Raw genomic sequence first — 23,640 nt, 5'->3', positions numbered from 1 at the left:
ACTGAAATAAGTTGATGAACATTTTCTGAGGTGCAACTCTGTCAGGTTCAGGGATAATGGGGGTTAGGCTATACTCGACAGATTCTGGTGCTCCATTGCAGAAACAGCAGTTTCTCTCTGACTGTTATCAGATGGATTTTCAAGGCTTTAGTTATAGGCCATCACCAAAAATAGTAATTCTATTCTGTTCCATTTGGGAAATATGTATGAGAGCACTATGTTAACTATGTAAGTCTTAAAAAGATTTGGTGAAAAAGCATAATGCTTTTGTAGACACTAGAGAAAGCTGTTAGTAACAATCGGCTCTTCAACTTAAAACATCAGAACATACTATGAAACCCAAAACTTATTGGCATTTAAAAAATTCATTGCGTCAAAAGAGAATAGATATAAAAAAGCAAAGAAGTAATGATTTCAAAAAAGTAGATTTTTCAGTATTGCATGATTATGTAAAAAAGCAAAAAGAAGAGCATAATGCAAAGACTCTTAACTCATCTTACCTCTTTGCATAATATCATGAAAATAAGTTTTGAAATTTACTTGGGAAAGAAGTCCGTAAGATTCTAATTAATTTTAAAAAATCTGGATCAACAAATAGATTTATTAAAAATATTCAAAAACCTTCAAAAAAGTTCTTCCAGGAGATCTTGTTAAGAAGTAGAATAGGAGGGGGACCTGGGTGGCTCACTTGGTTGAACATCTAACTCTTGATATCAGCTCAGGTCTTGATCTCAAGTTGGTGAGTTCAAGCCCCACATTGGGCTCCATGCTGGGTGTGGAGCGTACTTAAAAAAAAAAGTAGAATAGGAATAAATATATATTTCAAACTGACTTTTATCAGATCTGTAGTACAGCTATTCTGAGATTCAAAATTTGAAGTGTCTACATAGGAGTGTATAATATAAGGTATATGTGTTTTGAAGTAATGTCCTGATCTTATAATATTTATTTTGTATCCCTTACTACATCAGTTAGAGCATTCTGCAGTTAAAACAAATTCCATCTTCCCCTTTCTATTCCCACTGCCACCACCATAGTTATGACCCACATTAACTTAGAACTCCATTTTGTTTATATATAACATACACAGAGAAAAGTGCAAAATCATGAGTGTACAAGACTGAACATACCCTTATAACCACCATTCAAATTGAAGAAATGGAATATTACCAATATCTTAGAAGCACCTCCTTTTGTTCTCTCCCAATCATTTACTGCCTCACTCAACTCTGAAGGTAACCACTGTCCTGATATCTAACATCATAGATTTTAACCCTTCTTTATTTTTTATTATTTTTTAAAGGTTTTATTTCATTTTTTTAAGTAATCTCTATACCCAATGTGAGGCTCAAACTTACAACCCCGAGCTCAAGAGTTGCATGCTCCACAGACTGAGCCAGCCAGGTGCCGTGACCCTCTTTTAAATGGAATCCAATCATACCCATTCTTTAGTGGCTTCTGAGTTTTTGACTCCTTTAGCTCCACAGTATGTTTATGAGATTGACTTGTGTTACATGTAACTGTAGTCTGTTCACTTTTATTGCTGTATATACAATAATTTACTTTTCCATTCTGTTGGGTATTTGGATTGTTTCTAGGTTTTGGTTATTATGAATAGTGATGCTGTGATCATTTTGGGATATATCTTTAAATGCATATGTATACATGTTTCTATTGGCTATACCTGGGAAGGTAATTACTGGGTCATAGGGTAAGTGTGTTTTCCACAGTTGTACCAATTTGAACTTCCACCAGCAGTTTATGAGACTTCAAGATTTTCCACATTCTTGCTGACATTTGGTATTTTCAGTCTATTTAATTTTAGTCATTCTGGCGATTGTGTAGTGATGTCTCATTATGGCTTTCATTTATGTTTCTTTCATGATTAATGAAGTTGAGCACCCTTTTGTTTACTGCCATTTGGATATCCTAATTTGTGAAGTGCCTGTTTCAGTCTCTTGTTGATTTGTGTGTGTGTGTGTGTGTGTGTGTGTGTGTCTTTTTCTTACTGATTTGTAGAAGAAGTTCTTTATATAATCTGGATATAAACTCTTGGTTAATATATGCATTGTACATATTTTCTTCTACTCTGTGATTTGCCATTGTATTTTTCTAATGATGTCTTTTGATAAACAGAAGTTCTTAATTTTAATGTAGTCCAGTATACTATTCTTTTTCCTTATGGCAGTGCTTTTATATTTTTATTCCCATTCATCAGGGTCATGAAGGTATTCTCTTATATTATATTCTAAAAGCTTTATTATTATTTTACATTTAGATTTATAATTTACCTGAGCTGATTTTATGTGAATGGTAAGAGGTAGGGGTAAAGTTTTTTGTTTTTCCCAGGGTGGATAGGATGCACATAAACAGTATAAGGTCTTTCAATCTATGAACATGGGATATCTTTTTATTTATTTATGTCTTCTTCAGTTTCTTTCAGTAATATTTTATAGTTTTTATTGTGTAGGTCTTTTGACTCCTTGGTTAAATTTACTCCTAAGTATTCTTTTTGATGCTAAATGGGGTGTATATGGGATTATTTTTTTTTTATTTGAATTGTTCATTGTTAGTGTATAGAAGCACATTGATTTTTGTGTGTTGATTTTGTATCCTGAAACTTTGCTGAATTCATTGATTAGTTCTAACATTTTTTTAAATGTATGGAATCTTTAGGGTTTACTATTTGTAAGATTATGTCATCTGTGAACAGAGGTAATTTTACATCTTCCTTCCCAGTTTGAATCAATCTTATTCTTTTTTCTTTGCGTTATTGCTCTGGCTAGGGCTTCCAGTACCATGCTGAGTAGAGGTGGTGAGAGTGGACAGTTTTGCCTTGTGTGTTGTTAGTTGTAGACTTTTCACAATAGCTTTTATAATGTTGAGGTAGGTTCCTTCTATTCCTAGTTTGTTGAGTGTTTTTTTTTTTTTTAATCGTGAACGGGTGTTGAATTTTGTCAAATGTTTTTTTCTGCATCAGTTTCATGTTCATGTAGCTTTTGTCCTTCATTCTGTTAATATGTTTTATTACACTGATTGATTTTTGTATGTTAAACCACTCTTATACTCAGGGATAAGTCCCACTTGGTTGTGGTGTATAATCTTTTTAATGTGTTATTGAATTCAGTTTGGTAGTATTTTATTGAGTATTTTTACATCCATTAGTCTATAGTTTTCTTGTAGTATCTTTATCTGGCTGTGGTATCAGGGTAATGCTGGCCTCATCAACTGAGTTTGGAAGTGTTCTCTCCTCTTCAATTTTTTGGAAAAATTAGAAGAGGATTGCTGTTAGTTTTTCTTTAAATGTTTATTAGATTTCTTCATGAAGCTTTTGTTTATTGGGAAGTTTTTGATTACCAATTCAATCTTCTTCTTAGTAATAGTTTTGTTCAGATTTTTTATTTCTTTGTGATTCAATCTTGATAGGTTGTATGTTTCTAGGAATTTATCTATTCTTTTAGGCTATCCAATTTGTTAGCATATAACTATTCATAGTAGTTTATTATAATCCTTTTATTCTGCAGCATCAGTTATAATGTCTTCTCTTTCATTTCGGACTGTAGTCTTCTCCTTTTTCCTTAGCCTAAGAAAAAAGGGTTTGTCAGTTTTGTTGATCTTGACTCTTTTGACTGAATTGACTCTTTTGAATTTTTCTACTGTTTTTCCTTTAGCTATTCATTTATTACTCAGCCATATATATGTATGTGTGTGTGTGTGTATTACTCAGCCACATATATATGTATATATATATATCACATTTTCTTTTTCCATTCATCTATTGATGGACACTTGGGTTGCTTCCATATCTTGTCTATTGTAAATAATGCTGCAATAAACATAGGGATGGATATATATATATATATATACCTTTCGATATATGTGTGTGTGTGTGTGTGTTTGTGTTTGTGTGGTGGTGGTGGTGGTGTAGTACTCTGCCCTAAAAAGAAGGAGATCTTGCCATTTGCAACAGCAAGGCTGGACCTAAGAAGGTATAATGCTAAGTGAAGTAAGTCAGACAGAGAAAGATAAATACTGTATGATTTCACTCATATGTGGAATTTAGAACAAAACAAATGAGCAAACAAAAAGCAAAAGACAAAAACATGGACTCTTAAATACAGAGAACAAACTAATGATTGCCAGAGAGGAGGTGGGTGGGGTGGAGGGGTGAAATAGAGGATAAAAGTACACTTATTGTGATGTAATGTATAGAATTGTTGAATCATTATATTGTACACCTGAAATATAAGACTGTATGTTAATTACACTTCAATAAAAAATAGATACCCTGTTTTTCAAGTTTGTAATCAAATTAAAGGCAAGTATAATGGAGTGATGGATATGATTTTTATTCCAACACAGAGTGCAGTACCTCAAGTGATCTGTTTCTAGTTTCTCTTCCTCTTGTCTCATTTTGTGAAATTGTTAACTAAATCATTATTTTATTCTTTGTACAGCTTTATGAAACTCAAGTTATCAGGAATCATGTAGAAGATTGTTACTGCTAACAAATAGAAATTATTAGTGCTAATGAAAATTATGGGATTATTGTGATAAGAAATTGTCTATTATAAATGTTGAGGTTTCTGCATATTGTAGACTTTAATGTAATTAGCTGTGTCCTAGCAAGATTATATAGTAATCAAAAGATAAAACTAATCTGAATATTAAGGATCAGTTAGACCTACATTAGACTACTTCTCCTGTCATCATTTTGTAATCATCTTCTGTTTGTAATGATGGATCCTTCTATAAGAAAAATATTTTTGAAAGATTATTACATGTCTCTGAATTCTTAACTTCCTATTTTATGAGCAGGCTTGAGAAAGCCATATGGACATAATGATTAAAATAAATGATCTTAACCACACTGACAGTGGTATTCTAACAGCAAAACATGTGAATGGATGATACCAAACAAGTGCTTGAGCTCTCAGAGAGCTCATGGTAGTCTTTTTTTTTTTTTTTAAAGTAGACTCCATGCCCAGTGTGGAGCTCAATGTGGGGCTGAACTCATAACCCTGTGATCAAGATCTGGGCTGAGTCAAGAGTCAGATACTTAACCGGCTGAACACCCAGGTGCTCCTCATGGTAGTCTTTTAGGTTAAGGAGGTGATGGCTCCTTCTTGGAGACTTCTTTCACTTTTGCAGGCTCTTCAAATGATTTAACATTATCACAACATTAGCACAATTGAACAAATATTTATTTAGTACTTATTATTTATATTGTTTGAAAGGATACTAGAATTAAAATATATTATTATTTTTTATCAGCTTCATTGAGATGTAATTAACAAAATTGTAAGATATTTGAAGTGTACATCCATAGTGATTTGATATATGTATACATTGTGAATGGGTTCCCTCCATTTAGTTAATGTAATCATCACTTCACATATTTATTTATTTTTGGTGAGAACATTTACATCCTACTCTCTTAGTGTCATCAATGATAGTCACTATGTTTTACATTAGATCCTCAGGTCCTACGCATCTTATAGCTGAAAATTTGTATCCTTTTACCTCCTCTCCCTATTTCACCACCCCCTAGCCCTTGGCAACCTCTTTTTTACTGTTTCTTTGATTTTGACTTTCTTTTTTAATTTTATATATGTCGGTGATAATATGCAGAATTTGTCTTTCTCTGTCTGGCTTATTTCACTTAGTATAATGCCCTCAGGGCTTATTCATTTTGTCACAAATGGTAGGATTTCCTTTTTTCTCGTGGCTGAATAATATTCCATTGTATATTATATACCACATCTTTTTTTACTCATTCATTCCTTGATGGACAGTTAGGTTTTTTTGTATTTTGGCCGTTGTGAATAATGCTGCAGTGAACATGGGAGTGGAGATGCCTCTTCAATATCCTGTTTTCATTTCCTTTGGATGTATATCCAGAAATGGGATTGCCAGATCATTTTTGAGGACCCTTCAAACTGTTTTCCATAGTAGCTGCACCAATTTACATTTCCACCAATAGTGTGCGAGGGTTCCCTTTTTTCACATCCTCATCAACACTATATGTTATCTGTTGTCTTTTTGATAATAACCATTTGAACAGGTATGAAGTGGTATCTCTTGGTTTTGATTTGTTGGTGTTCAGTGCCTTTTCATGTATCTGTTGGCTATCCGTATGTCATCTTTGGAAAAATGTCTATTTAGTTACTCTGCATATTTATTTTTTTATTATTTTATTTTTAAAAATTATTTGAGAGAGAGAGAGAATGAGTTGGGGGAGGGGCAGAGGGAGTGACTCTTCAAGCAGACTCCCTGCTGAGTGTAGAGCCCAACGTGGGGCTCAAGTCTCATGACCTGTGAGATCATGACCTAAGGCAAAACCAAGAGCTGGATGCTTAACCAACTGAGCCACCCAGGCGGCCCTAGTTACTCTGCATATTTATATTGGATTTGTTCTTTGTTTTTGAGTTGTATGGTTCTTTATATATTTTAGATATTAACTCATTATCAGATATATGCAAATAAATTCTCCTATTCAGTAGGTTGCCTTTTCATTTTGTTGATGGTTTCCTTTGCTTTGAAGAAGGCTTTTAGCTGGAGGCAGTCCATAAGGGGTGTGTGTGTGTGTGTGTGTGTGTGTGTGTGTGTATTTTCCAGTTCCAACGATATGTGTACTTAATTTTTTCCAACTTTATACACATAACATTGTGTAAGTTTAAAGTGCACAATATGATTTGATATACGCACAGACTGTGAAGTGATAAGATTTATTTTCAAAAATCATAGTGTTGGGCCCACTAGAATGGCTAAAATGGAAAAAAAAAGGCAGACAATAGCAAATATTTGTGAGAATGTGGAAAAACCTAGATCCCTCATACACTGCTGGTGGGATTATAAAATAGCACAGCCACTTTGGAAAATAGTTTGGCAACTCCTCAGAACACTCGCGAGTTACCATATGACTCAGTGATTCTGCTCTTAGTGATATACAGAGGGAATTGAAAACATGTTCACACAAAAACTTTTACAAGAATGTTTGTAGCAGCATTGTTCACAATATCCAAAAATTAGAAACAACCAGAATGGATAACATGATTGGGTAGAAAAAAGTGTGATATAGCCATACAGTAGAATATTATTCAGCCATAAAAAGGAATAAAGTATTGATATATGCTACAACATGAGTGAACTTGAAAACATTATTCTAAGTGAAAGAAACCAGACCTTATATTGTATAATTTCACTTATATGAAATTATCACAATAGGCAAGTCAGTAGAGACAGTAAATTACTGTTTCCAGGGGCATAGGGGGAGGCAGAAATGGGGAGTGACTGGTAATGGGTATGGAGTTTCTTTTTGGAGTGATGAAACTGTTCTAAAATTGATTGTGGTGATGGGTGTACAACTCTGAGATTATACTGAAACCACTGAATTGTGTACTTTAAAAGGATGAATTTTATGGTGTGTGAATTATATCTCAATAAAGTTGCTATTAAAAAAATCATGGTGCTGGAGTTTACCTAATAGGCTAATTTAGAATTGCAGTCTTAGGTTATCTTATTCATATATGCTCCTTAACTATATTTTAAGGTTTTTTTATGGATTTGTACTTTATTTCTAGGGCCCAGCAGTCTCTCTCTGTATTATATTCTCTCTCTGTGTGTGTATGTGTGTATACACACATATGTATCATGTTGATGTATGATTTTATTTATTTGAGTTTTCTCTCTGTTTTTCTTTTTTTTAAAGATTTTATTTATTCATTTGACAGAGATAGAGACAGCCAGCGAGAGAGGGAACACAAGCAGGGGGAGTGGGAGAGGAAGTAGCAGGCTTCCAGCGGAGGAGCCTGATGTGGGGCTCGATCCCAGAACACCGGGATCACGCCCTGAGCCGAAGGCAGACGCTTAACGACTGAGCCACCCAGGCGCCCCTCTCTGTTTTTCTTAGTCTAGCTAAGGTTTTGTCAATTTTGTTGATTTTTTCCAAAAAGCAACTCTTAGTTTTGTTTTTCTGTTGCTTTTCTGTTCTGTTTCATTTATGCTCTAACCTTTATTTGTTTCCTTCTACTAACTTTGGACTTAGTTTGTTCTTCTTTCTCTAGTTCCTTGAGGTGTAAAATTATTTGAGGTCTTTTTTCTTTATGTAGGTATTTTTTACTTCAACTTTCCTCCTAGAACTGTCTTTGCAGCATCCCACAGGTTTTTGTAGGTTGTATTGCCATTTTCTTTTCTTTCAAGATTTTTTTGACTGTTGGACTTGACTACATGGAACTTACTAATGACTGTGACAGGAGCAGATTCAGTGAGGTGATGGGGGGTGAAAGCCTGTTTGCCATGGGTTTGAGAAATAATGGGAAGAGAAAATTGGAGAGGTGAATATATATTATGAATTAAGTCCTCTAAATCTCCCTGGTTGTGCGAAATTTATATGAATATGTTCAGACACATGAGACATTCTAACAATTTTATGTTCTTGAGGAAGTCTCTCTGGAGCCTTCTGATCTGCTTCAGTTTGTACTACTTCCTCGATAGCTGTTGTGTTGCACTAACCATTTACCATCAACTGAGGGAAACCTCTTATGTCTCTCTTATGTTGGATTCATTATTTTTTGGATCCCGTGTCATCTTCCCATCTGTATTGTTTTAGAGGTACACATTCTCTAACTGTTTTGTGAGAAATGAAACGTGAAGAAAAATGTTAAAGCCTTGCACATGTTGCTAAAAATGTCTTTATTTTACTCTCACAAGAGATGAATAGTTTGGCTGGTTATAGTAATTTTGAAGTAATTGATTATTCAGCCCTTGTCCTCTTTCCTTTTTGCTGTTGAAAATTCTGATGCAATTAAAAATCTTAATTTTTTTTTTTAATGTGAAAACGTTCTTAGCTCTGGAAGCTTATAGGACCTTCTCTGTCTTTAGTGTGTTTTAAGCAACATTTGTTTTCTTCACCTGTGTGGGACACTTACTGGCTAACTCCCAATCAAAAAACCCATGTATTTTATTTAGTTCTGGGAAATTTCTTTGAATGATTTTTCTAAAGATTTCATTTTCATAGTTTTCTCTGTCTCTTTTCTTGAACTACTTCTTCTCTGATATCTAATCTCTTAGCTAATCTTCTAATAATGTTTCCCTCTTGTTTTCTATGCCTCACATTCTTGAATCTGTTTTCTGCAATATTTCTTCGGCTCTGTAATCTAACTCTTCTGTTTATCTTCTACATTTCTATCTTATTTTGTTATTTCTAAGAGCTTCGCTTTCTGATTTTTCCTTTTTTCTAGTAGCCCGTTATTGTTTCATAAATGTAATATTTTCTCATTTCTCAGAGGGTATAAGAGTTGTTTTGAAATTTTCGTCTTTATTTCTTCCAAGTTTCCTCTCCCTACCCTTTCCCTCCCTTTCTTCTGTATTTTAAGCCTCCATCTTTCATATTCAAATGCTTTACTTAAACATCAGATGGTCTTTGAACTTTGTGTAATATTTAAGGGTAGGGTGCCAGCTTGTACTGGTTGACTGGCTGGGCTGTTTCTTTGGGAGGAACTCCTGATGTCAGTCTTTTTAGGTCTTTTCTCTTGGGATTGTGAGATTGTATAATGAAGGCTGTTTCAGTTTCTGGCCTATAGTATACTCTACTGACTGCCAATGTTCTTTTTTTTTTTTTTTTTAAAGATTTATTTATTTAGAGAGACCAAGAGTGTGTGTGTGTGGGGGGGGGGGGGCAAAGGGAGAAGGAGAGAGAGAATCCAAGCAGGCTCCACACTCAGCGAAGCTCTGTTTCACAACCCTGAGATCATGACCTGAACCTAAATCAGGAGTTACGTGCTTAACTGACTGAACCTCCCAGATGCCCCATGACTGCCAATGCTCTTGAAGTCAAGTTGAAGAAGGAGGTTAGAGAAGAATCTCAACATTCATCAAATAAACTTTAATTATCATTTCATGCAGTATCCTACACTTGATTGTTCCTGGTGTCCTTATATCATAGACCCCATGTTTTAACCTCTCCAGAGGACAAATCTATGCCATCTTCTGCTGGGATAGCGGAAAGCAGCTCTTACATAGTTTGAAAACAGATATCTGGGTGGCTGGGGCTAACTGCTTTATAAACTTTTTATTATGAAAACTTTAGGTATATACAAGTAGAGAGAGAGCAGTTCCTATGTGCAATTACTAACTCATGACCAGTCTTTTTTTTATCTGTTATTTTGAAGCAGTCTTAGACTTATTTCATTTACAAATATTTTAATATGTATTTATAAAGGCAAAAGACATCTTTAAAAAACAAGGGACATAATAACACCATCATTACACGTAAATATAACTAACAGTAATTTCTCATTATTGTCAGATCGTTTAATTATTGCTCAGCTTTTCTTCATTGTTTACCTAATGGTTCCCATTTCCACCCCATAGCATTGACTCATGATCTAAGTTAAGATCTACATTTGCTTGCTAAATTTCTTTTTTTTTTTTTTTAAAGATTTTATTTATTTATTCGACAGAGATAGAGACAGCCAGCGAGAGAGGGAACACAAGCAGGGGGAGTGGGAGAGGAAGAAGCAGGCTCATAGTGGAGGAGCCTGATGTGGGGCTCGATCCCATCATGCCGGGATCACGCCCTGAGCCGAAGGCAGATGCTTAACCGCTGTGCCACCCAGGCGCCCCTGCTTGCTAAATTTCTTAATCTCTCCCCCCACTTTCAAATGTTCTTGCTCTCTCTCACTCTCTGGCTCTTTTGCTCTCTTGCTTTCTCTATCCTCTTGCAAATCACTTGTTGAAGAAACAGAGTCAATTGTCATACCGTTTTTCAGTCTGGCTTTTACTTTGTGGTATCTTTAACATGTTATGGTGTCTCTTCTATTTCCTAAAAACTACAACCTAATAGTTGGATTTAGATGCTTTGTGAGACTCGCTATTGCAATTATGTGTGTGTGTGTGTGTGTGTGTGTGTGTGTGTGTATGCATTAGGGGGGCAAGACTACTTTGGCATTAGGGGGGCAAGACCACTCTTGCATACTTCTGTCATGAGACACTAATGTCTTATTTTCTCTTTCATGTTGTTAGCAGCCACTGATGATCATTGCCTAGATCCTTAAATTAATTTGGGGTTGCAAAATGAAGATATTCTTATTTTATTCCATCTGCATTTATTAGCTAGAAAACTTCTGTAAACCTATCTTCTGTACCTCCCACAGCTATTTGGTTCGTGTAGATGTGGGGTTCCTATAGAAAGGCAGGATGAAGGTTTTTTTCCCTCATTTTCACAGTAATTACTTTCACAGTAATGAATCAGTTCCTTCACATCCTCCAAAGGAGACTTGTGAATTGTTGTTGCTGTTGTTGTTATTATTATTATTTCTCTTGCCTTTCCTTCTCCTCCTCCTCCTCCCCCTCCTTTTCTTCCTTCCCCCCTCCTCCTCTTCCTTCCTCCTCCTCCTCTCCTTCTTCTCCTTCCTCCTCCTTCTCTTCTTTTTGTTCCTTCTCCTCTTCCTCCTTCTCTTGTTTCATAAGGTGGAAGTTCTTGCAGTTTGTATCCCTGAGTGAGGACTGTAAAGAGCAGAGTAATGGACATACAGGGAGAGCAATGAAAACAACCTTGTTACTTAAAGCCACTGTGACTTGGGGCTTGTGTTGCTGTGGTGTAAGCTAGCCTTTCTTTACTAACGCACTGTGAAGGTAGACTTAGTTACTCAGAAAAATGTGGTCCTGTTTCCCCTGTTTAGGCAGTTAAGAACAAAAAGCTATAGATGACTGATGAAAAAAAATGGCTATTTTAAAATCAAGCTTCAGTTCATGAAGGATGAAATTTTAAAGTACTTTCAGGGTGAGATTTTGGAGGAGTATGTTCTTCATATCCTTGATAGATATGGTTAAATCATAGGAAACATAAGGCTTTAAATTCTGACCTTATGGAAGCGTAATTATCTTTTAATATAGAGATAAAATATTGCTTAATTTTTTTAGGGAAAAGCAATGTGCTTGAAAGTTTAAAACTGTTGTGTTGTTTTTGCTATGTCTTACTCATGGTGGCTTATTTCCTTAAATGGTTTAGTTATTTTATTTTGTTATTTTTTTTAGAGAGAGAGAGGTGGGGGGAGGGCCAGAAGGAGAAAAAGAGAGAATCTTTTTTTTTTTTTTTAAGATTTTATTTATTTATTCGACAGAGATAGAGACAGCCAGCGAGAGAGGGAACACAAGCAGGGGGAGTGGGAGAGGAAGAAGCAGGCTCCTAGTGGAGGAGCCTGATGTGGGGCTCGATCCCATAACGCCGGGATCACGCCCTGAGCCGAAGGCAGATGCTTAACCGCTGTGCCACCCAGGCGCCCCGAGAGAGAGAATCTTAAGCAGGTTTCACCCCCAGCACAGAGCCGGACGTGGGGCTTGATCTCACAACACTGAGATTGTGACCTGAGCCAAAATCAAGAGTTGAATGCTTAACTAAGGAGCCACCCAGGTGCCCAATTTAGTAACTTTAAAAGACAGTTCATTAGTACATATTTATTTGAACTTAATCTGTGAAATTCCTAAGAGCCTAAATTGGGGATTATTTCAGGAAGGATTTGCATTTCTTTCCATCAGACCAAGGGTTCAGTAGACCTGAGACCATTTTAGCATTATCCAAGGGTCTTTGCTTAATTTCTGGGCAAAAGATTCTCATTCAGTTCATCAAGGTTTATTTCCTCCATGCCCCCTCTCTGTTTTGGTTCATTGTTCTTTTCTCCCCCTTTGAGCTTTCCCTTACTCACGTGCAAGCTCAGAAATACATTAAAATATAATTTTATAGCTTATCCTGGGTCTCGTTGTGTAATAGAGGAGGAATCTTGTTTTGTTTGCCAGGAGCAAAAGTCCTAGAAAAGTCATTCTTAAGAATGTTCAGAAACATCGCATATACTTGTGGTGGACATTCATAAAATACTGTGTTCCATTGATAATAATGATACATTACATTAATATAATGCAGGTTTACCAAGAGTTTTCACATGTCTTATTTATTCTCCATAGCAACAAAGTAAGGTTTTTACCTTAAAAATAAAGGTAGGCATATTTATTATTAAAACTAGTCATTTTCAAGAATGAGCAATTGGTTTTATAAATCACAATCCAAGAAGGATATTTGGATATTAGTACTTATAACAAAGTATCTCCTTTGTTGTATTAACTATTCCATGCAGCAACATAGAATATTCTTACAATGGATAAAGAAAGAATATACAACTGTATCTTTTATGATTATAATTATGCCAGTTACAATTCATATTACAATTACATAAGCATAAGAAATAGATGTGCCAAAAATAAAAACACTTGATTGAAGTTGTTGGGATTGTGCAAATTTTATTCATTTTATTCTAGTGTTGTTCTTATGATTTTATGTAGTCAGTAAAAGACATTCAGAATCTATTCAAAGGCATTACTCTCCCAGTTTTTATTAAAGTATATACATTTGTACAGAGAAGGAAGTCTAAGATGGGGGGTGTGTGTTTATGTTTATTTATAGATCAAAGTGTTAACCGTTATTATCTCTGGGCGGTGAGATTTCAAGTGATTAAAAAATAATTCTTAAACAAATTATTCTTTTTTAAAAAAGATTTACTTACTGATTTGAGAGAGAGAGAGTGTGTGAGCAGGGTGAAGGGCAGAGGGAGAGAGAGAATCTCAAGAATCTTAAACATACTCTCTGCTGAGCATGGAGCCCCTGGTAGGGCTGGACCTCACAACCCTGAGATCATGACGAGCCGAAACCAAGAGTTGGACACTCAACCTACTGAGCCATCTAAGCGCCCCTTAAAAAAATTATCACGATATTTTTATAATATTCAGTTTAAAAAATAATTTATTAATTTCATTATAAAAAAGATAAAGGTATTTTCATTTTGGAAAAAATGTCTTATGTGCTGTAAAACCTAGGCTTTGGTTTAAAATTTTATCTTTTAGTGGGGCTGAGGAAAAAAAGTTTATGTCCAAAGGAAAAATAAATTTATAACAAATCTTTGCATAAGTCTTATCTCTGTGGTGAAAGTACATAAAAACTGAAGACTAAATTTCTCAAGTAAATGTTGAGTAAGAGTCATTTGGCTTCAGAAGATCATATAGTATACTCAAATTTTTGAATATTTAACAGTAAATATGAGACATTTAAATATTTGCCTGACTTCTGTACTTTATTAGAGGAATTGACTTTTACTAAGGTAAGAGCCAGGTAATTTATATACATGATATTTAACGTCGCAATCATCTCACAATGACCCTACAGGACTGGTGTATCCTTCATCTTGTATGTTTGCGAAAATTGAGAATCCAGAGATTTAATAAATGGAGCAAGGTCCTTTAACTAGAAGTGGAAGAATCAGATTTTAAACCCACTACTGAAGGATTTGAAAGGCTTTGCTCTGTCCAGCATGGCCTCCTATGATGAGTGGACCCTTCTTGCTGTTTATCTTACTTGGTTTTGCTCTGTATTTATACCATTTTCATTTGGCCCTTGGTTATTTCAACAAAGGGAGATATGAGAAAATACACATAAAAGTTGATTAGTTGTAATTCTCATAAGATTTGAGAGATCCCTTCCCCCCGACGTTTTTGGCAGTCTGCAAATGGTTAAACTTGATGAAATACTAATGAAGAATTACAGAGTTATTTGTTTGACTTTGCCACTTGGGACACTTGGCAAATGAGACAATTCATCTCAGTGTGCAGCTAGTCTCATTTCTTAAAGAAAATTAATTAATGCAGTTTGTCTTCCTCCCATATCTCTGATTATAGTCCTTTTATTATACCTTCACTTTCCTGCTTTACTTTTCTTCCCTGGAAATATCTGTTTTTCAAGGCTTTCTTGTTTCTTTCCACCTGATAAATACAAGCTATTTTCCTCAACATGAATGTATATTTGTAATTTTAGAACACTTTAGACAAGACAGAGACATTTGTGCAAGATCCATAGGAAGAGAATTCCATACTAAAGAATTTCAAAGGCGTCAACCCCTCTTTTAAAGTGATTTAATCAACTTTATAATTGTCTTTATTACTCTTTGTCTTCTTTTTGGCAAGATGGGTTAGTATATGTATATTTTACCACAATTGTCTTCCACCACAACAGCTCATTACTTAAATTTATTAACAATGTAATTTTGCTCTTAATACCTTTACATTTTAAAAATAGTAATATCTATGATTTGGGGGCCATAATTTAGTGGTTTTTGAAGAAGAGGGAGTTGTTTTCTATAATTTTAACAGTTATAACCAGAAAGGCAATTTCTTTTCAGAAAATGGCTTGAGCAGTTTATTACTCAGTCTCTTCGAATATATTTTTTCTCTATTTTCACAGTGGACTTCTCATTTTAAAGGCAGAATGACTACATGCTCATTTTCTTTCTCTTTTGATATTCATCTGAAAAACTGGGATTTCAGGGAATCTAGCATTTAAATCACTTTTAACATTTTTTTTTCGCTCCACAGACCCAGCAAGGAATCAGTTTGAAAAAAAGTCAGATTGTTATCAATCATCTCCCATACCAGTGTTGTATAAAAAATTTTTAATCATGCTAGTGAGAACATGGAGAATTGGCATGAATATATTTAAAGTCGACAAAATGAGAAAAGATATGGGAAAGAAAGGGTGGAAGTGAAGTCAATTAGGAATTAAGCAAGGACCTTGTGTTAAGATAGCAGTTTGTATTTTTATATTTAAAATTAAATAAAGACTGTATAAAAGTCACTGATACAGATTATTCTGGTTTTCAGATTATTTTATAATATATATAGGATATTGACTTACATATAACTAAAAATGAAATGGAATGAAATGGCTTGATTCACTTATTAGATATGATACCAGTTTAACAATGGAAGGATTTTATTTTTCCTAAGATTTGGTAGCCTTTCTAATTTTCTCATCAGACTAGGTTTTAGAATTATTGAATCATTTCATTCACTCACAACCTTTTAAAAAAACGTTGACTCTATGTAGATTACAGAAATACTGTTCCATTATTTGCCTCTGTGATCGCTGATGTCTGGCAGTTGAAGGAATGGTAACCTTTAAAATGAAATAACCTTGTCATAATATCATGGCAGAAAACTGACAGGATAGTAAAAATATACTGGACTTTGAGGGGCATTCTAGGGGGAACAATTTATAGATATTTTTATTAGGGAGATTTACAGATGCTATGCTATTCAGTATACTTAGTGTCAAGCTGAGGAGACAGATCAGACACATAAATCATGTTTGAGGCTTTTAAGATAACCCAGAAGTGTATAGATTTCAGAGGTTGTGAAATTGTGTGTAGATTTCAGAGGTTGTGAGGTTGGTCTGCTATTCTTTTCTGGTAACCTTTGCTTACTTACCCCTCTTGTTGTATACTTTCACTGGATTATTTCAATGCAAATACGTAGTTTTGTTGTTCAGGGTTCTTTTGGGGTTGGAGTTTTGGAGGGTTTTCCTGTCTGACCCACGCTATCATGAGTTTAAATCCATGGGAGTGATCTTTGATAGAGGACCCAGGGAGCAGAGGAAGAGAGTAATTGTAGACTTAGACTTAGGGCTTGAGTATAGGGAACATTTTTGAGGTTGTCTACCTCTGAGGCTTCCAGGGAGGGATCAGGGGAGCTCCAAATATTAAAAATGACAAACCGTGGGGTTTGCCTGTTTTTACAAATAAGTTTGACATTCTGAAGTACTGGCATCATAAAGCTTTTAATAAAACTTTTGGGAGATGACTGTAGCAGAGCTTTTGAAGAGCAAAGACAAAAGGCTATTGCTTATCAGTCTTTATAGAATTGAATTATATATAATGAAAAATATAACCTCATATTAACTTTGGTGAACAACCCTGTTGTGAAGTGGTATATTTCATGTCACTTTTTGTATGTGTAGCCAAACATTTCAGAATTTTTTCCACTTCTTCAGTACCCTGTTAAATTTCATATTGGATCATATACTTAATAGTAAGCTATAAACCCAATTTCTCCCTCCAGTGATTATGAATTAAGTTTATGCTGTACAGTTCTTTCATCGCTCAAAGATTCTTCTAGCATTGCCCTGAACCTCATAGCAGAGAAAACTATTCTAGAAGGTTACCTGTTCTGATATCAAGTAATGATTGCTAAGATTATCTCACAACTGTAATCTAAATTAACTTTCGGCTTACTTAAATTTAGAAGAAACTCATGTTCTCTGAAAAGTCTTAAGTTCAAATGCATAAAATGGCAAGCTCTTTTTTTTTAAAGATTGATCCATTTATTTTATTTATTTTTTTTTTTAAAGATTTTATTTATTTATTTGACAGAGATAGAGACAGCCAGCGAGAGAGGGAACACAAGCAGGGGGAGTGGGAGAGGAAGAAGCAGGCTCATAGCGGAGGAGCCTGATGTGGGGCTCGATCCCATAACGCCGAGATCACGCCCTGAGCCGAAGGCAGGCGCTTAACCGCTGTGCCACCCAGGCGCCCCTGATCCATTTATTTTAGAGACAGAGACAGAGAAAGAAGGGAGAGGCAGAGGGAGAGAATCTCAAGCAGAGACTCTCCCTGAAAGCATGGAGCCTGATATGGGGCTCGATCCCAGGATCCTGAGATCATGATCTGCACTGAAACCAAGAGTCAGACGTTCAACCAGTTGAGCCACACAGGCATCTCTGCAAGCTCTTTCTTATAATATTCATCTAGCTGATACCAATACTTGTTGTGAGGAGGAATGTCCAGGTTCACATTTCAGCTCTGCTTCTTACTGGTCGTGTTATGTTGGGCAAGTTATCTCAGCTCTTTGTTTAGATCCTACATCTGTAAAATGTGGATAATGATATTTCTTACCTCATAGAGTTGTTAGGAGTATCAAATGAGATAATACATAAAGCATTTAGAATAGAGCCTGGTATATACCTCTATTAATGTTAATATAAAAACATAATTAAGTGTATTATCAGTATATAATTAAGTATATTTTAAACACTTTAGAACGAAATTTCCTTTATTGTTTCAGTCATTATTTTAAGAGCATGTACAGTATACAAAGTATTGATTGTAGAAGTTCTCTGGAGATGGAAAGATGATTTACACATAGATTCTGCCTTCATGTTGCTAGAGGATGGTTTATTTATTTTTAAAGATTTTATCTATTTGTTTGAGGGAGAGAGAGCATGCGCACAAGTGGGGTGGAGAGGGAGAGGGAGAAGCCGACTCACCGCTGAGCAGGGAGCCTGACGTGGGGCTTGATTCCAGGACCCTGAGATCATGACCTGAGCTATAGGCAGATGCCTCACTGACTAAGCCAGCCAGGCACGCCAATAGAGGATGGTTTAATAATAATTTTGACTTGTAAAAAATACTTTGTAGGTTTCTTTGTTCATTTACTCATTTATTTAATAGATATTTATTAAGTGCTATGTGATAGGGATACTTTTTTTTTCCTTTGGTATTTGGGATGCAACAGTAAACAAAACAAACCAGATTTCTGCTGTCAAATAACTTACATGTTTCTGAGAGGAAGCTAGTGATAAATACGCTAGAAAAATCATCCCAGATAGTGGTAATGCTTTAAGAAAATGTTTGATGAGATAGGGAGTGATGTGGACTCAGTGAGGAGATAACATTTTAAACTGAGACCTGAATGACAAGATGGAGCAAGCTGCATACAGATTTGGGGACAAAGCTTCCTGATAGAGAAAACAATGAATGCAAAGACCCTAGGAGAGAAATAAATGACTTTGGTATACTTGAGATACAGAAAGATCAATGTGCAGGAACAAGGAGAGAAGAGTTGTGATAGGCAATGGTGTCAGGGAGTTTGGTAGAGACCAGGCCATGAGGCTTTGCAGTAGGCTGTGGTGAAATGTTCGGATTTCATTTAAGTACAGTGGTAAGCCATTGAAGAGTTTTAAGCCTCAGAGTGCCGTCATCTGATCAGTGCTTTAAAAAGATCACTGTGGTTGCTGTGCAGATTATAGGAGGTCAGGAAAGGAGATCAGTTAGGAGGCGAGTCTTATTGCAGTCGTTTCAGTGAGTAACAGTGAGGACCTGAACTAGGGAAGTCGCAGTGGAGAAGGAGAGAGAAGGACTTTGGTTGTAGAGCTGACAGGACAAGGTGGTAGGATGGACATGCGGAGAAGAGAAAGGTAAGAATCCAGGATGAATCCTAAGTTTTAACTTCGAGTGATCAGTTGGATAGAAGTGCTATTTATTGTAATAGGAAGACTGGAAGAGGTTCAGATATGGCAAGGAAATAGGAAATTATGTCTTGTCCTGGTTAAAGTTGAGATGCTCTGAAGCATCTAACTGGAAATGTTTTGAATGCAATTGGATATAAGAGTGTGTATCTTAGTAAAGAAGTTAAGGCTCAAGATATAATTTGGAAGTCGTAAGCACATAGATGATAAGAATCAGTGAAATCACCTGGGGACAGAGTATAGGTGGAAAATACGTTAAGAACTAGTGTTCCACAATGGAGAATTTTGTTCTAAAAGATATGTTGTTTGTGAAAAAAGAAAAGTCAATTAAATAATTAATAAGGGAGTTTGAGTTTAGATTGGCGAAATATCAGAGGCAAATTTTAGATGAAGAAACTTTAAAAAGTTGGTTTGATTTTAGCTAGGATGTTGGGTTTTGTTTACATCCTGGGTTTATTTATATTAAATAAAATATTACAAACTTTAGTGAAGAATGGTGTCTTTAGTCATAGTGTTAAGATCGTTTACTATAATAGTGGACTTTGAATCATTCAATCCTATCTGAGTTAGAATCCCACTTTTACTATGTATATCTGTATGATCTTTAACATTTACTTCATCAAAATCTTTGTTTCTCATGTGTAAACTGGGAATGAGGATACTTACTCAGATATATATTTTTCTTTATATGTATTCAGATACATGTATATGATAAATATTATATATATTTTGCCTAACTATACCAGGCATGTACTAGGCACCTAAAAGGTTTATGATATTCAGTGCTGAGCTAAAATTCTTTCTGTATATTACTACTCTTCAGTACACATTTTGTTGGTCTTAGGGTTCCTTGGCAGTGTAGATGGTGATCCTGGTTTGGGGTATAAACTTCTGATTTCTTATTTCAGCTGTATAAACTGGAGCTATTCTGTAAAGTCAGATTATGGATAGCCATTTTTTCACTCAACCAGAATGACTTAAAGGTACCCAAGGCACTATGTCATTGCAGTGTTATGTTTGGGGTTTTTTAGCTACCTCTTAGAGGCTTCCAGGTGTACTATTGAAAACATATTTCTTAAACTTTAGACCAGAAGGAACCCTAGACATCATTTCTCCCCCTCTCCCCCCCCACCACACTTTCTGAAAATTGGGATATAGAAAAGGTAACTGTCTTGCCCAAGGTAGTAGAACAGGAAATAGTATTGGGGTTCCTAACCCTTAGCCAAGTGTATTTGCCCCATGTTTGGAGTTTAATACTCTATCTGAGTTCATAATTTGCTAGTTACATTCTTTTGGAAATGGATGGTTTGAGATTATAGAGTCTTGACCTTACCCAACATTTTATTTGATGATGATTACTCTGATCATATCAGAAATGTACGTTTGTTGCCACAGGGCATACTAGTGATCAGCAGAATTCACCAGGTGGGTTTTATTTTGTGTTGAAAAATAAATAGCAAGAATCTTTATATAAAGTTACCAGTCTGAATTAGCATTCAGGAAAAAGTCACAAAGGGAATATTATTCTAGCCAAAAAGATGAAAGTACTTTGAAAAAAATGTCATATAAGCAATAACGTTTCATAAAAAATAATGTTTCACTGACTGTTGAGGTGTCTAAAAGTATTTAATCATCTCGTTTCATGTGTTTATGTATTAGAGGCCTTCCCTGACCTCTCTATATAAAATAGTATCCTCCCATAACTCTCTGTGCCCTACTCTGCTTAATTTTTTTGTGTCACTTACCATTATCTGATATGACATTTATATGTATATACATTTACATATATAATTAGTAATTCACCAGTTTGTGATTTTTCTTTCACACTAGAATGTCAACTTCATGAGAACAGGGACTTTGTCTAGTAGATGGTTGGTGCTTAGAAATGCTTGTTTGGCTGTGGAAAACAGTTTGGCAGTTTCTCAAAAAGTTAAATGTAGAATTCGCATGTGACCTTGCAGTTTTACTCCTAGGAGTATACCCAAAAGAACTGGAAAAAAGTACTCAAGTAAATATATATACATCCATGTTTATAGCAGCACTATTACAGTAGCCAGTGCATCCATCCAGTGGGTAAATGGATAAACAAGTTGTGGTCTATACATACAGTGAAATATTACTTAGTCATAAAAATAACAATTTGACACATACTACAACGTGAACGCATCTTAAAACTTCTTCTGAGAAAAGCTAGGCACAAAAGGTCACATATTACATGGCATTTATATGGAATGTCCCGAATAGGCAAATCCGTAGAGACAGAATACACATCGATGAGGCTGAAGGACAGGGCTGAATGGGGAGAAACTGCTTAATGGGTGTGGGGTTTTACTTTGAAGTGATGGAAGTGTTTTGGACCCAGATAGAGGTGGTGGTTGCACAACATTGTAAATGTACGAGATGCCACTGAATTGTTCGCTTGAAAGTGGTTAATTTTATGTTTACTAATTTTACCTCAATACATTATTTTTTAAAATGCTTGCTTGCTGAACAGTGAGTGTGGTCAGTTCTGAGTGTTTGCTCTGCGTCGGGTACTGTGTAAGACTACCAATTATTAGCTCTGGGATCTGAGCAAAATGGGAGAGTAGGAACAAGCAGTGATTAGACTAAAATTCTGTGGAAGTTTTTGATTCATATGGGAAAAGGAAAATACTTGATTGACATGGAGCACACATAGAGATAGTTCCTAAAACCTGATGTAACATGAGGGACAGAGCAGGATAAGATTGGTGGTGCATACAGAGTCTGTGACTGTGACGTTCACTTGTCAAGTTCAGAAATGCTAATTCTTTGGCTCTTTCCTTCCCAAGAGACTGACTGCCTGTATGACAGAGCTCATTTTACCTGCCCTTCCTTACTTTATCCCTGTTGTGGATCCTGCATTACAGCTGAAGTTTTTCCGGCTTGGAGGTGCAGTGGAAGCATTGCAGCCCAAAACCATCCTTTAATTGGCTAGAAGTATCACTCTTGAGTGACATGATCTTTCTTCCTAGGGGAATGAAGGAGAAAAGTACCAAGAAATTAATCCAAATTCTGTCTCAACATTTGAATCCAGTCATTTTACCCCAGCAGCTAGAAAAGCTTGCCCTTCTTCAAAATAGAACAAAATTTCCTATTCCCATCTTTTCATTAAGTTTCATTCCGTAGCTTTGTTGGACTCCACAATGATTGTCTGTCACATGCAGACTTTCTGCATTTTGCTAATCAGAATCCAGATAGATTTGGATTATTGTAAGTTAAAACTAAGTGTCCAGACTTGGTATTTTCCATACTAAAGTATAGCCTTTTATGTATGTTCTATAGTCACAAAGTACTTTTTTTCCCTTAATTTTCCCATGTTCCCTTTTCTGTTTATATTCTCATGTGTTTAATTATTAGCAGTGGTTTTCCTATTACAGGCATCTCTCAAAATGGGGGAATGTCTAAGCAGTAAGCCCAGGGTTATTCTCAAGTGCAGATTGTAACTGCTTTTCTATGGAAATTAAAAACGAACAACAAAAATTTCTGTGGTATGTCACCTGTCATGTAAGTGACAGAAATAAAAGTTAAAAGGAAACATTTCATTCTTTTAAAACTATCTGTCTCGAAATAGATTTTTTATGTTGGGTAAATTTTTTAGATGTAATACAATACATAACAAAAAATAGAATAACAGAGTAGCATAGTGGTTAAGGGCACAGGCTTTTGGAAACAGACCTGAACTTGCATCCCTTTCTGTGCTATTTGCCGGCTATGTGACCTTGGAGAACCATTTAACCTTAATAATCCTCAGTTTATCCATTTACGGAATGAGGATGATCAACCTATTTGGTGTGAAAAGCCCTTTAAAAAAATGGGATCTGACATGTGATCAGGAGTGATGATTCTTTTAAATGAATGAATCTGAAAATACAATAAAATCTGCAAGGTAACTTCTCTTTTTTTTGCAGCTGTGAACACTTGACTGCATCTTCCCTTTCTTAGTTTGCTTTCCTCCCTAACTATTCTTGCCATTGTTTCATTTGATAGGAAACAGTCTTAAAAGCATAGAAAAGCATGAAAAGTAGGCTAATCTACAAATGAAATGCCTCTTCCTCCTCCAGAACCTCAGTTTTTGACTTGGTCCTTATGTACGTATGCAAATGAAACTCTCAAGAACTGCAGAGAGGACCTAAATAAAACATTGGTTTACCAGTCATCAGATTGTTAGTGTGCTAGAGAAATGTGCCAGACTGCTTTTGACAGAACCAGAATGAAAGGCTTTTTAAACGGCATGCCAAATACTAATTAATTTTTTGAACATTTCAAGATTCCTACTGAGCTTGTATTCCTAAGTCTTTCTGTAGAGTGTGTGACCTGGTATTATTGCCAGTAAGCTGATGGTGAGGTCACAAGTGTAAGATCTTAGTTTTATAGAAAGATAGTTGGCATCAAACCTTGGGCTCTATGCAGAGCTTAGTTACATGAGAAACAAGTGTCTGAAAAACAAGAGAAAGAAAATTGTTGGATATGTTTGCAAGAATTTTCCCAACTCATTA

This window comes from Ursus maritimus, unplaced genomic scaffold (assembly GCF_017311325.1).
Source record: "Ursus maritimus isolate PB19 unplaced genomic scaffold, ASM1731132v1 scaffold_33, whole genome shotgun sequence".
Lineage (NCBI taxonomy): Eukaryota > Metazoa > Chordata > Mammalia > Carnivora > Ursidae > Ursus > Ursus maritimus.
Note: the sequence above shows the minus strand (reverse complement) of the source record.